This window comes from Sinocyclocheilus grahami, unplaced genomic scaffold, assembly GCF_001515645.1.
Source record: "Sinocyclocheilus grahami isolate Dianchi unplaced genomic scaffold, SAMN03320097.WGS_v1.1 scaffold466.1, whole genome shotgun sequence".
Classification (NCBI taxonomy): Eukaryota; Metazoa; Chordata; class Actinopteri; order Cypriniformes; family Cyprinidae; genus Sinocyclocheilus; species Sinocyclocheilus grahami.
The window spans coordinates 10,627-25,265 of record NW_015505645.1 but is presented as its reverse complement, the minus strand read 5'-3'; positions in this window follow the sequence as shown (position 1 = coordinate 25,265).

The following is a 14,639-nucleotide window of genomic DNA, read 5'->3' as shown; positions in this document are numbered from 1 at the left end:
TCATTAAATTTTACTTGTTTTTTTGGGGAAAGAACCAAATGTTTCCGAAGCAGTTTGCAAGGTATAAAAACAGATGTACAGGAACAAAAAAAGTAAGATTGTCAGTGGCAATGCAGCACTCACTCACAAAGGGCAAGTGACTATTTCATAAACTGGCCCGAAACTCTCTTTGGACCAGTGGGCCATCCTTACTTTTGAGCCCTGGAAACCAATGCTTTAGGGAACAGTCAGTCAAACCAGCCAGTCTATGATCTTACCAAGTGTGTGTATAAAATTATGAGTATGTACTTATTCCATTTTTCCACCTTCTCTTGAAGTATGAACACCCTGCCAATGTATATTAATGTGACAATATTTATCCTCTTTATGGCATGTGCAAACTGGTCGACCCTTATACCACCACACTAACACAAGCATTTCCCGTAAACATGATGTAATACGGTCAGAAATTTCCACAGCTCTGATCTGCAGATTTCGTGACCCACTTAGGTGAAAGCCAGAAAAGCTTAAAATGAAAACTGAATCCAACTGAAAACATACCAACCCTCTTAAAACAAATTTGATCATGAACTGCACAGAATGAATCCAATAGAGCTCCTGAAACCTAGAACATTCAGAAGTCCATGCATTATAAGAGCCTAATCTGACCCCTGAAGTACCAGTCTAACACAAAAAATAATTCCAGTTCTGAATGAATTCTTACCAGGTTTGGCGATCTCACAACCTTTGTTTCTCAGGATGTTCTCTATAGGTGTGTCAAAAAGGAACTGCACATTCTGTAGTAAGCCCTGTAAAATGACAGAGATTATAACAAGTCAATTACAATGTAAAATTTAGGAAATGTATGATAATTTTCTTCAATCAGATTTAAATTACCACATGTAGCATATCTAAGCAATAGTCCATATTAATCAAGGACATGGTTCCTAAGAAATTTTTTTTTTATTATAAAATAATACATATTATATTTGATTATAGATAGAGATATAATTTTCTCATTCTATTTTTAAAACGGTATAGAATTTCTCTTTCAGACACTTGGAAAAAAAAATTTCTTCCCTATTTCACAGCACAGAAAATCATTATGCAGGAATTCCATAACAAGCATGGAATGAAGTACAGATGATGTTCATGGAGAAGAACTGGTCTTACCCTGAAGTGGTTTTCCCGGATAGATCCCTTGGCCACAAACATCTGACTGCCCTCCGGCTGAAGATGCTCATAGAAAGGCTCATCCAGGATCACGCTGTCAATGAGGCTACATCCTACGTAAAGGTTAGCGTTCTCTCCATGAACGTACAGAGTAATGTTCTTCCACTGTGAATCAGACAAGTCCACATCCTCAAAGGACAGCACATTCTGAGATCCCTCAACCATGTAGACCAGATCCAGTGTGTTTGCGCGCCCATTGGACACAATCTCAAACTGACGGCTCCCACTGGGACCCTCCAGACCAATCAGGGTTCCCCTGGAGCCCTTGTCTTGTCGTATGGTGGCCACAAACACAAAGCCCTCATTGTTCTGGACCTGCTTTAGGATCTGATGGAGGGCCGGGGTGCTCACAGCAGGGATGTGATCAAAGCGGATGAAGCGGTATGCAGAGTCCCAGTCGTGGCCCTTGAAGAGCTTGGCACCAATCGTCTTTCTGCTGATGCTGCTGATTTTGAAAAGGTCGAAGATGGATTCATCTTCCACATGGCCATCTTTGAATGAGTCAACATAAGCATTTCAGCATAGTACAGATGATTATGTGAGAATACAAGAGAGATGTTATGTGATGATTAGGTAAGCCCATTAAAAGATTTTCAGGAAAATATTACATAATCTCAGATCAAAACTATTCGAAAGCTGTTTTGCATTGAATGCCACATAGAGATTCTGTTAATGAATCAAACACAGATGTGTTTGGAGGCATAGAGAATAATGGGCAAATTCTGTAATACGGACATCTCGAATTCAGAATTAGATATGTGCATGAAACATCAATGGCAACAGAAGAATGAAGTTAAATCCTAATTATTTCTAAACAATTTAGTAACAGGTGGATCATGGATTTACCTTGAGGTAGTGCTCTGATGTACAGTAACAGCAAAGGCAGCAAGTAGAAATTTCTCCTGAGTATCATAACTCCTTTAAAATACACATACAATTATTTAAAAACATAAAAGCTTATAAACCCATTTATTCTCAAATATTTCTTAGATAGTCCAATGAAACGTACCGCATGCCTTTACAAAAATGTTTTATATAGAGTGAAAAAAAAGCTCAGTTGGGCAATAAGACCGAATCAAAAATGGCAAAAATAATAATAAATAAATAATAATCATAATAAATAAATAAATAATAAATAAAATACAATTACAGTTTATTATCAGGCAAATGTGTGAAAAAGGGGATAATAATACAAATATATTATTCAATGTAACAATACTTCAACAAAAGGTGGTTTTGGGTTTTCCTATGTTTCCACATTCCTTGTTATTACATGACAGACCAATCTTAATAAGAGATTAATAATAGACCCTTTAACTATTTTATGTATCTCAATTATAAAATTTTAAGGAGATTTGACATCATCTTTAAAAGGAGCAAAGTGTATAGGCTAATTCAACAGCTGTGGACATATTTAAGCCAGCCATGTAAAAGTTCAGATAAAATCAAAACAGTCAGAACTTTCATTTATAATACACATCTCTGAGTAAAAAATACATAAACAGCGCTTAAGTCAAAGCCAAAAGTAAATGGAGATTTTTAAATAAGTCAATATCAATGAACTGATACACTATGCTTCAAACTGACATTTATGTGCAATTTTGCATTCAAAATATGTTCAAGCTAAAATTCATCAATCATATTAGATTGACATTCCAAACACTTTTAGTGAGTGCATAGTTCTTTAAAAGCGTTCAACTGCACAGCAGCCTAACAAAATGAAGACATCTGTGAAAACTGTGAAAGTCTTTCAAGCATAGTTTCAAACGCAAAGAAAGTAATTATTTTCAATGAAAAAAAAATATGTCTAAAAGTATAAAAATGCTCCCATATAAACAAGACTCACCTGCTGTAATGTGCAGTCCAACTGTAACAACACAAAGTCTAGGCTATATGTCCTCTACGACAAAAATGTTGAGAAAAAAGATCTTCAAGACAAATATACGATACGCAAGGACTAAAATCCACAGTGCCTATAACATCCACCCGGCTCCGGGTTTTAGTTCAGTGGCCTGAGAACTACTGGACTGATGCCCTTTATACGGTTCAGTCCGAACCATGTCAGTCAAGTTCGGATATAAAACTTAACCTGCTGAGGGAGCTGAATTATATGGTTCCCATCCTATAATGTCATGCCGGTAGCCTACCAATGCAGTGAAACCTCCTGTCCTCCCCTGCAGTGACTCGAGCCAGAGTTACTGTGAGGAGGAACACTGAGAGATGTGGAGAGAAACATGCTCACGCAAGATGCGAGAGATGCTTCAGAGACTCGAGAATACAGCCAGTCACTGTCAAATACAGTGTAAGTTATGTTTCAAATACATGTTTGTTTATATCAATTAAACAATATTTACAAATAATGACTGTCATTTCTACTCGATTTGATGAATTTTCGGAGTTTCAGCACCCAACCACATGCAGCATTTCATTTCACTGTGGATTTTAGTCCTTGTGTATCGCATTTATATCTTATGACCTTTTTCTCAACATAACTTTTAGCGGATCGGAAATGGTTATATTGTTCACTTGTCCACTATATTGATTGTAAACATGACTTGGTCTGTGAAATTGTTCTTATGAAATTGTTCTTTTCGTCAACGAAACAGTTCGTAAAGACGACAAAACATTTAGTTTGTACCCAAAAACAGCTCGAAAAGATGAAAAAACAAACAAACAAACAAAAAAACCCATTTAATTTGTAACCAAGAAACTCAAAGACTAAAAGGTGTTCTGGAGCACCATACTTGACTGGAGTGGAGCCACAGGGATTCCCCGCCCCCGCTCCAAGTGTTCCGTAACCGCTCGGCTACTGATCCACTCCGGGTTTTCTATTTCACGCTACCTGTAAAAGAAACCCCGATCGAGCGACCAGGGAGCGAGAAAAAATAGGAACGCCCTGCCTTTGAGAAAACCGCTCATAGTTGCTGGTAAAATCACACAACTCTGCTTGCTTCTACAAGAGAAAACACTATTAGCGCAACAGCAGTTCCGCTCCCCACTCCATTTCCACTCAGCGCCACTCACGACACGCCGTGAACCCAAACAAGCAGAGTGATACTCTCTCATCGGCGCTGGTCCCAGTGCTGTTACAAGCGCTCTTGCGCGCCTCTGGACCAATCAAATTTGAGGACAGAAAGTACAGAATTGATCAAAGTTATTCAGTGGTATATTCCCAGAACAGCAGTTGACAAAAAAAAAAAAGTTTATGGGTTATTTGGAGTGCAAAATAATACATTTTCAAATGTCCATTGTGCTTATTCTTTTAATCTACAAATTATTTAATCAAGCATTTGTTCACATGTCTGAACAGCCTATGCTTGTAAATTGAGGAAATATTTTTGCCATTCTGGATGTACACTTTGGAGATAATACTTAGTTATTGCAAAAGGGGATAATTTATGACTTTGGTGCATGTGTCTGGAAAGTCTGGAGAAAATGGTTTTGTGCAGATGTGCGTGTGTGTGTCAATCCAACATATCTCATATTTTACTAGTTGAAGGATCCCAGGAATTTAATTTAGAGGTTTGCAGGTTTCAAAAAATGGGATTGAAATACGTAACGACATATTGTTGTCTCCCAAGAACCCAGAAAGAAGGACAAACTGTGGATGACTTGATTTCTTATGTCCATAAACTACCAAGTCCAAGTTGGAGACAAACATAACTCTCCATGTCACAATGATAATTCAGTGCGCAAGCAAATATATTGCGTGACGAGACTTAATCATTTGAGAAAATTGTTTTTTATTTTATTTTTTTATTTAGTCATTTAGCAGACGCTTTCATCCAAAGCGACTTACAAATGAGGACAACAGAAGCAATCAATTGTAGTATTAAAACAACTAAAAAACAGATCCAAAACTAAAAGCTAAAACTTTATAAATACTACTTATACACATTTTAAAAATAAAGAAATTAAATAAAAATGACAAAAATGAACATTTTATTTATTTAAATGATTTTATATTATATGATTTTATTTATAAAACAAAAATAAAGCTAAAAACAATTCAAAATATTAAAGAACAAAAGGTATAAGAGTATTATAATGATGCTAACATAACACTAAGCCAAACACCAACAAAAAAAACTACATATATGTGTATGTACAACCATACACACACACATTTATAAATTCAATATATATATTATTTCATTTCCATTTAGTTTGTTGAAGTATTAAAATAACTCAAATTAAATAAAACTAAAACTTAATAAAAGACCTATACAGACATAATTTAACTAAAATTAAAATAAATAACAAATACAAATCATACGACAGTAGCTTATCAGTAATCCTAAAAACTAACTCTGCCAAACTTACATGCTAAAAAACAACAACTTACTTACACATAGTAAGAAATGGTTATAAAAAACTGAAACAGAAGTTAAACAAGTAGTAGGAAAGAGGAGAAATAAAAAGCGATACTTATTCGTATGGTTTGTCTTAGATATTGTGCCATCATTCAAAAGATTTCTTCTGGAAGTACCACTTGGCCAATTCAGAATGCTTATTTTGCCATTTAATTGTAAGAGTCTGTTGGTCTCATGTGGTTCTATTCAAGCCCCAGAGAGTGATATTTCATTCAGAGCTGAGCAAACATGCACACTATCAAAACACATCACAGCTGAACATATTGAATATCACTTTAGATGTTGACATTAGTTCTACCAGTTTCCATACGCTGAAAGTGTGCATTTCAAAACTGGGTTAGTGTGACATGGACAGGATTTCCCTCAGATTCATCTCTAATCCCATAATATTTCTCTATACACGGATGCCTCTGTCATGATAATTCCTCTGTCATCTCTGTGGCGATTTCTGCAGTGTCTTTATGTTGGTCCATTCTTGTGCACCCAAGAGGCCTCCTAACCTTTGCATCCAATGTTTTAACATGGCAGTTTCATAAATCAATTTGTAATGGACATACATTTTCACTTGTTATATATATATATATATATATATATATATATACACCTTTTTATTAGTGCACAATTGAGGGTGTTTATATCATGCATGTAATTTGTGTGTGTGTTTTCTTTCAGAAAAACATCACAAATTTACTTCAGTTAAAATAATGCTGGGGTTATGTAGAATCTGTGGTATTCAATAAAATCGTTGTTTATTTGATAGCAGGTTACGTAAGTTGTGAAGAACCCACAGGAGGTGGAATGTTCCGTTATGATGTTGGAGAGATGAGCGTTAGAGCAGATATGGAGAAATCTTACCAAAACACAGATAAGACATCTGATTTCATGCTGCTGAATATCCATCTGTCAAAATCACACAGTGTTCCATAAAACTAAACATCAAAGTGTCTCATAAGGAACTCTTTACATAATGTTGGATTGTAAAATAGATCTTCATATATTCTCAGGGGAAAGAACTGTTTCTTTGAACAGTCACAAAAAAGGAAAATATAAAGAGTGGTCTGCTGAATAGCGATATCCGAACCATGAATGAATCGTTCATTTGAATTGGATCTTTATAATGATTCAGTTGAACAATTTAACAAAACTGGTCTGTTTACATGTACACGAATCGGACTGAATCTCAGCATCTCGCCGAGTCCGACTCTCTGAAACTAGAACAATTCGTAATCTGATATGCATTAAAGGATCTTTAATTCTTTAATGCTCCATTAAAGGAGGAGAACGTCTCGGTTATGTATGTAACCCTTGTTCCCTGATGGAGGGAACGGAGACGTCACGTCGGTGACTGACAAATTGGGCTCTCGCTTAGAGGGAACGAGGGTTACATACGTAACCGAGACGTTCCCTTTCAGTCGGTCACTCACGTTCCCTTTCACGTCTGTAACCGACGGATTGGGTTCCCTACCAAAGCGCCATAGATGCTGCCCCTTCCAGTGTCCTGTGCTAGCCGCCTGCACCCCTTTGTGGTGTAGGCCGGGGCTCGCAACAAGAAGACCAGTCACTGTTGTCATAGCACTACCCACTCAGTGAGATTGGATAACACTGGGAAAACGTACCCGTTCCACTTGGAACAGGCGCCACAAGCAGGACCTGCTCCTCGTCCTCCCTGACCTTGTGAGAAGGCTCACTGGGGGAAAAGCATACTTGCGCAGGCCCCGCAGCCAGCTGTGTGCCAGGGCGTCCGTGCCGAGTGAGTAGAACAACTGGCAGTGAGAGGTTTCTGGAGAGGCAAACAGATCTACCTGAGCGGCTCCGAAATGTCTCCAAATCAGCTGGACCGTCTGGGGATGGAGTCTCCATTCTCCTGGGAGCGTAGCTCGAGACAGCTCGTCGGCCGTAGAGTTGAGCAGACCCAGAATGTGAATGGCACGAAGTGACCTCAGAACCTTCTGACTCCAAAAGAGGAGGTGGCGGGCGAGTTGCGACATGAAACGGGAGCGCAGACCACCTTGTCGGTTGATGTACTCAACGGTCGCTGTGTTGTCCGTTCGGACCAGCACATGCTTGCCTCGTAAGCACCCTTTGAGACGGTTCAAGGCAAGGCGCACTGCTAACAACTCTAGGCAATTGATATTCCAGTGCAGCTGGGGACCCGTCCATACCCCCGACACTGCGGGCCCGTTGTACGTGGCTGCCCAGCCAGTGGTGGAGGCATCCGTGTAAACCACAGCATGTTTGGAGACCTGTTCTAGGGGTACTCCTGCCCGGAGGAACGTAAGGTCTGACCACGGGGTGAAGGTTTGGCGACAGGCCGGTTTAACTTGGACCCGGAGAGTGCCACGCTGCCACGCCCTCCTCGGGACTCGGCCATGAAGCCAGTGCTGGAGCGGTCTCATATGAAGCAGCCCCAGCGGTGTAACTGCCGCTGCGGCTGCCATATGCCCCAGGGGCCTCTGAAATAATTTCAGTGGGACCGCTGTCCTACCCTTGAACGAATTCAAGCAGTTCAGCACTGACTGTGCACGTTTCTCTGTGAGGCGTGCTGTCTGTTCGACCGAATCCAACTCCATACCGAGAAAAGAGATCCTCTGCGTCGGGGAGAGTTTGCTCTTTTCCCAGTTGACCTGAAGGCCCAACCGGCTGAGGTGCGAAAGTACTAAGTCCCTGTGTGCAGAGACTGAGCTAGTATGAGCCAGTCATTGAGGTAGTTGGGGATGCGAACGCCCTGTTCTCTCAGGGGAACAAGGGCTGCCTCCACAACTTACGTGAAGACATGGGGTGACACGGACAGCCCGGAGGGCAGGACCTCGTACTGATATACTCGTCCTTCGATCGCAAACTGCAGAAATGGTCTGCGGTGTGGAAGGATCGACACATGAAAGTACGCATCCTTCAGGTTGATTGCTGCAAACCAGTCTCGGGGACGGATGCACCCGAAGATGCGTTTCTGCATCAACATCTTGAACGGTAACCGGCGAAGTGCCCGGTTCAACACACGCAGATCCAAGATTGTTCGTAACCCACCGCCTTTCTCGGGTACAATGAAGTAAGGTCTGTAAAACCCCGTATTCATATCGGCTGAAGGGACCGGCTCCATCACATCATTCGCCAGTAGGACTGCGATCTCCGCACGCAAGACAGAAGCGTCGGCCGACTTCACTGTCGTGAAGTGGATGCCACTGAACTTGGAGGGATGCCGGGCGAATTGAATCGCATAGCCAAGGCTGATGGTCTGCAGAAACCAACGAGATGGGTTGGGTAGCGCAAGCCAGGCACCCAGATACCGTGCAAGCGGGACCAGCAGAACCATCGCCATACCCGCAGTGGGGCAGCAAGGTGGAACGCAGGGACCCAACACTGGAGGCTTGTGAGCGGACCGAAGAGGGGTCTGAGTGTACAGTGCAACGCTTACCTGGTTCCACAGTTTGGCAGAGGGTGCGTGAGTAGGGCCTTTGTTGACGCTCCTGAACCGCCCTCTGCTGCCTGCTAGCGATGGAGGAGGATGAGTGTGGTCCGGTGCTAGTCCGTCCACGACTCTCCGTGCCCTCCTGGGACCCAGGGACAGAGAAAACCGCTCTCTCGTCAAGATTTTCCAGATTCTCCACCCGGCCCTCCTCCGGGGGAGGGAGAGGTGCCTTCACCATCCCCCAAAGAGCAGCTTCCTCCCTCTCTGGGTCACCCGTCCCGGTGCCTCTTGCTCTTTCGCTCACCGCCAGGTTTGACGGGGGCCTGGACGGGTGGGTCGGCCTGCCTACGCCCAGCTCCATGGCGCCGCTTGCTGGAGGCTGCTGCGGATGTGGCGCGGGAGCAAGGACGCACACAGGGGGCCGCCCTTGGTGACGAGCAGGCTGGGGAGCTGCGGACGGGTGGAGGCAGCAGCTGCCCGCCGGGGCAGGGTGTGACGACCCGCCTCAGTCTGCTTCTGTGTAGTCGAGAGCTGCTGGGCCAAGCTCTCGATCGCGTCGCCGAAGAGGCCGGTCTGGGACACAGTGGTATTAAGGAACCGAACTTTGTAGGCGTCCCTCATATCAACCAGACACAGCTAGAGATGGCACTCCTGGACCACAAGTATGGACATCGCATGACCCAGAGAACCCGTGGTGACCTTGTCGCTCAGAGCGCGAGGTCAGTAGCGGTTCGGAGCTCTTTCAGAACTTCCAGATCATGACCACCCTCGTGCAGGTCCCTCAGTGCCTTGGCCTGATGAACCTGCAGTAACTCCGTAGTGTGTAAGGCAGAGGCAGCTTCTCCACAGGCCGTATAAGCATCGCCGGACAGGCCAGACGAGTACCTACAGACCCGGGAGGGGAGGCACAGTTCGTCCTGCCGGGTGGAGGCGGTATTAGGACACAATTGCATCGCAACCGACCGCTCCGCCGGGGGACCCTTGTATACCCCCTAGCTGCACCACCGTCGAGGGTGGTGAGGGAGGAGGAACCAGCAGGTCTGTTTCCGGCAGTAAAAGATGCCGTCCATGACCTGGTGAGTTCCTCATGCACCTCCGGGAAGAAAGGAACTGAGGCGGGGAGCTGAGAACCAGCGCGAGCCACCCACGAGAAACCAATCGTCCAACCTCGAGGGCCCGGGACGTGTTGGAGGTTTCCACTCGAGCCCTACCCTCTTGGCGGCCTGGGAAAGCATAGCTGACATCTCTGGATCCGATTCAGGCCTTGCCACCATCCCGGAGGGCGGCAGCGCAGCCGAATCTTTCTCTCCAGAGAGGTCTCCCTCCTCTGGAGACATCCGGTCGTCGGGAGGAGCACCGAAGGATACTGCTAGTACGTTTTTTGAAGAGGGCCCAGCGCGTTCCTTTGGTGGCTCAACTGGTTGAAGCGCTAGAGGAGCGAGGGTCCCCCGAGGGTTGGTTCCCTGAGGGGTTTACCACCACTGTAACCCTCAGACCGCCCGTGCCACGAACACTAGATTGCGGCAGAGGCAACGGAGCTCCGCCCCCCTGGAGAAAACAGAGCCTGGCCCGCAGCTCTGAGATGGTCATCTTCCTGCAATGGGAATATGACTCATCCGCGAACGCCACCTCAGCGTGTTTAATGCCCAGACACGTGAGACAGAGATCGTGACCATCACCCGGTGCCAGGTAACGACCGCACCCAGACACGCATGGGTGAAACGGCATCTTTAAAAAGACGATCCGTCGTCTTTACAAAGACGCACCCACTTATTGTACTCTTTTAGAGAAATTGGCTCTTTTAGGGAAATGCTATTTTATGTGCTGAGACGCACAGGGGAAACGGCTGTTTGCCGCAGGACAGGGTGTAGTGCAGCTTGAAGTGCGCAACCCACTCGACACGGGAACGACCACCGCTGAGGTGCCATCCGCCAACACAAAAAGCTCCCGAGAGCGCGCTAGACTCGTCACACACGAAGCAGTTTGGTAGGAGCAGAACGATGTTGTCGCTCGGCTCCGAAGCCAAAAGTTGGTATGCATTGCACCGGCTGCCTTTTTATGCTCACGCTGTGATCAGCGGCAGCTGGATGCAATCATCGCATGCCAGTGTGCATTGGCTCGTTTAGTTTACACTCGAAGTGGATTGGTCTCTCTAATGCCGAGTTCACACTGCACGACTATCTGAGGTAGCAGTCAGTCGCTGCTGTGTTCACATTGCACGATGGATCAGCGACAGGAGGTTACACACTGCATGACTTTACAATAGGAAGAATCGCCGACTACGTTTCACAACAAAACACATGCGAGAAGTGATAAGGAAATAACGCGAGAACCCGTGTGCGTCAGACCGGAGTTCTCGAGCAAGACTGGAATTATAAAATATATATATAGCCCGCAAACTGTCTGTGAGCTGATTTCCAGCTACAAGGAGAAAAAGAAAAACAGATTATGCAGGAGGGAGATGCAGGGAACAGGGATTGGGTGTTCTGCAAAGAGGTAAATCATTTTGGAGTAACTGTTATGCTGATGTTGTGGCTGGTCAAGCAAATGTTTGTTCTTGTTTCTGTATGATATAATTGTTCATATATCTATTAAAATACTTATATTCTGGTCTATAACTCCTCCCTGAACTTCCCTCTGCCCTGTATCTTGGTCTCTCATTGGCTGTAGGTCATCGCCGATGTAGTTTTCAGTCAGAAATCATTGCACACAGCGTGATTGTGAATCGCCGACAGCTCCAGATATTTAGCATGCCAAATATTTTGCGGGCGTCGGCGACGTGTCTGTGATTCCCTCAGATCGCGTCTTTGATAATTCACACTGCGTGATTGTCAATCGCGTGAACGAGCACTGATTTGCCTCCGATTTCGGGCATTTGTCTGCGATTTCGCAAAACCTGTTGGCGAGTGAAAAATCGGGCTAAAATCGTGCAGTCTGAACTCGGCATAAGCGAGATCCCAATTCGTCGGTCACGACGTGACTCGGAGTGACCGACTGAAAGGGAACCAATTTTTCACTGATAGTGTGAAAACTGTGAAGTTACTTTAAAAGCATTTTATTTAATCACGAATAAACCTTTCAAATAAGAAATTAGACTAGCGATTAAAATTAGTAGTTTAATGTAAATACAAATGTACATGTATTTCAGTTCTAAATTAAATGCATGTTATTATGAAACCCTGGGACATAATAAATTACAATATAATTAGTATTAATAAAATGTAATAAAAAAATCCTAAACAGCTTACATAAGACTTTACTGAAGCATGTTCTATGCCTCAGCAGGTTGTCAGGTGCCACAGGATGACGCAAAAACGTTGCATGACAATTCATTTTTAGTAAGGCTTTAATCTTCCAGTTGCAAATTAAAAATCACTTACCAGCTCATAATAAATCTGTGACACTGTAAGTTTGCATTTTCTTGCATGCACAAATCATTTAAAGGGTTAATTAACCAATAGGGGAACAGCTGTTCAGCATTTTTCAATTATATGCAGTATGAGACACAATGGAGTCAAGCTGATTGGTCACACTTGTGGCCATTATGCTGAATGCATCTGAATGCCATCCAATTGTTGATTTCCTTTTTCTTCTGCACAGAAACAATGCCTGAAGACAGACAACACGCTGAGGAAAGTTACTGTATTTACAAGGAACAATAGAATGATACAATGAATCTGAGTTGGAACTTTCTGACTCTGTTTAAAACAAAAAGAAGCAAAAGAGAGAAAGTTAGCAAGACAGAGAGAGTTAGAGAATTGGCCGTTTCGGAGGGAGGAGCTCTGGCCCTGGGTCCCTGGGCACAGAAGGTGCTGCAATGCTGCATTACTAACAGTCTGAATGGGAAGCACCTCTCAGCTCCATTGCCTTTTTTTTCTCCCCCCATCCCACTAAAAAAACGTCTTCAAGTCTACAACACAAACACAACACAGACATGTTTCTCTGTCTCTTGTTCTCAGATTTTGAAGCTCCAGTGCAAAAATCCACATTACTTCCTGTCCCATTTAGTTTAAATCATGGTATTCATGTCAGATGCATACCAGCATTCAGCAATCAGCTGCACTCCTTCAATGTCCAAGAGTTCAGTTCCATGATCACTTTTTGGTTTGAAGAATAAATTGCTCTTAAATGTTTTTCTCTCTATGTATAGAAAGTCTATAAAAGGTCTGTAAACATAAAAGTCTAAGTGGGTACACACACACACACACACACACACAACCGTTAAACATTTAAATCGTAATTAAAATCTACAGATGTAAATAGATGAACTGTAATAAAATAAACACTTAAATGTGTATTTTGAATGTTTCCCTTCCACTAATCTGAAAGAAGACATGTTATGGAAGCAAAATATTATAGTGCAACATCTCAAAATTGACCAGTGCCTGAAAAAACAATGGTCTTGCCTTAATATTAATCTCTCAAAACAATTCTTATATGTTTATTACATGTCTTTATGAATGACAAAAAGGACAAAAATACAAAATAATTAGCATTTTTGAAAATATACTGTATTTTACATTGTCTATTCACAACTTCTTTTTAAAGTTCAGTAAGTTTTTTCTTTGTCTCAGAATTGGATGTTAGAACTGACAAGTAGTTAAACTTGTATGTTGTTGGAGAGAATCTGACAAGTTTAAAAAATATTTTCTGGCAGAGGTCACACAATCAAATGACTTCAGTTACAAGAAACATCCCGCAGCTGCCTTCCGTACACTTTCCCTCACCATATGGACAATATGAATAAGAAGAACAGAAATGTTCATTGTAATTGAGTCTTGAACTCTGGGAGCTTGATGATCTAACCTCACACAACTCAATGTAAAACCATCCTAAACTAACATGCTATTATTTGAAAAGAGCAATAAAGTATCTAAGGGTCTGACTGTTTTCTCTTATAGGGGATCCAAAATCTGAGACCACATTGAAAGGCTGGATTGTTTTTCATTTAAACCTGGAAATAATGGAAACCTAAAGTGATAGTTCATCCAAAAATGTATTACTTACCCTCAAATCATTCTAAAACTGTATGTTGTTGTTGTTTTTGTGTGTGTCCATAATTAAAATCAATGGGGTGAAATACTGTTTCCACATCAATTTCTAAAGGTAAAGTGTAAATTTAAGTGTTAGAGGAAAGTGGAAAATGAAAAAAGTTTTAATGATGTGTCAGACTTTAAAGATATCTATTTGGTCTATGTGTCATTACCACACACACAAACAAACACACACACGCACGCACGCACGCACGCATGCACGCACACACACACACACACAGACAGACATTCTCATGGTTATGTCTTTGTTCTGACTTCCCACATCAGCAGCTGCGTCCATCTGTTCCTAATTTCAGTGTCAGTCACTGTCTGCAGGGAAAGCAAGCAAAACTGCCTGATTCAGTGATCCAGTGTTCCGTTTGGCCGTCTGGTGATCATTTTATCAATGCAACCCAGCATCTAGACATCAGAATATATCAGAACTGGACTTTGTTAAAACTGACAAGCAGTAAATATTGTATGTTGGTGAAGAGAATCTAAAAGCGAGAGTCTTAAAAATATTTTGTGGCAGAGGTCATACAATCAAATGACTTCAGTTACGAGAAACTTCTCACAGCTGCCTTCCGCGTACACTGACCGTAGTTTAGCACACCA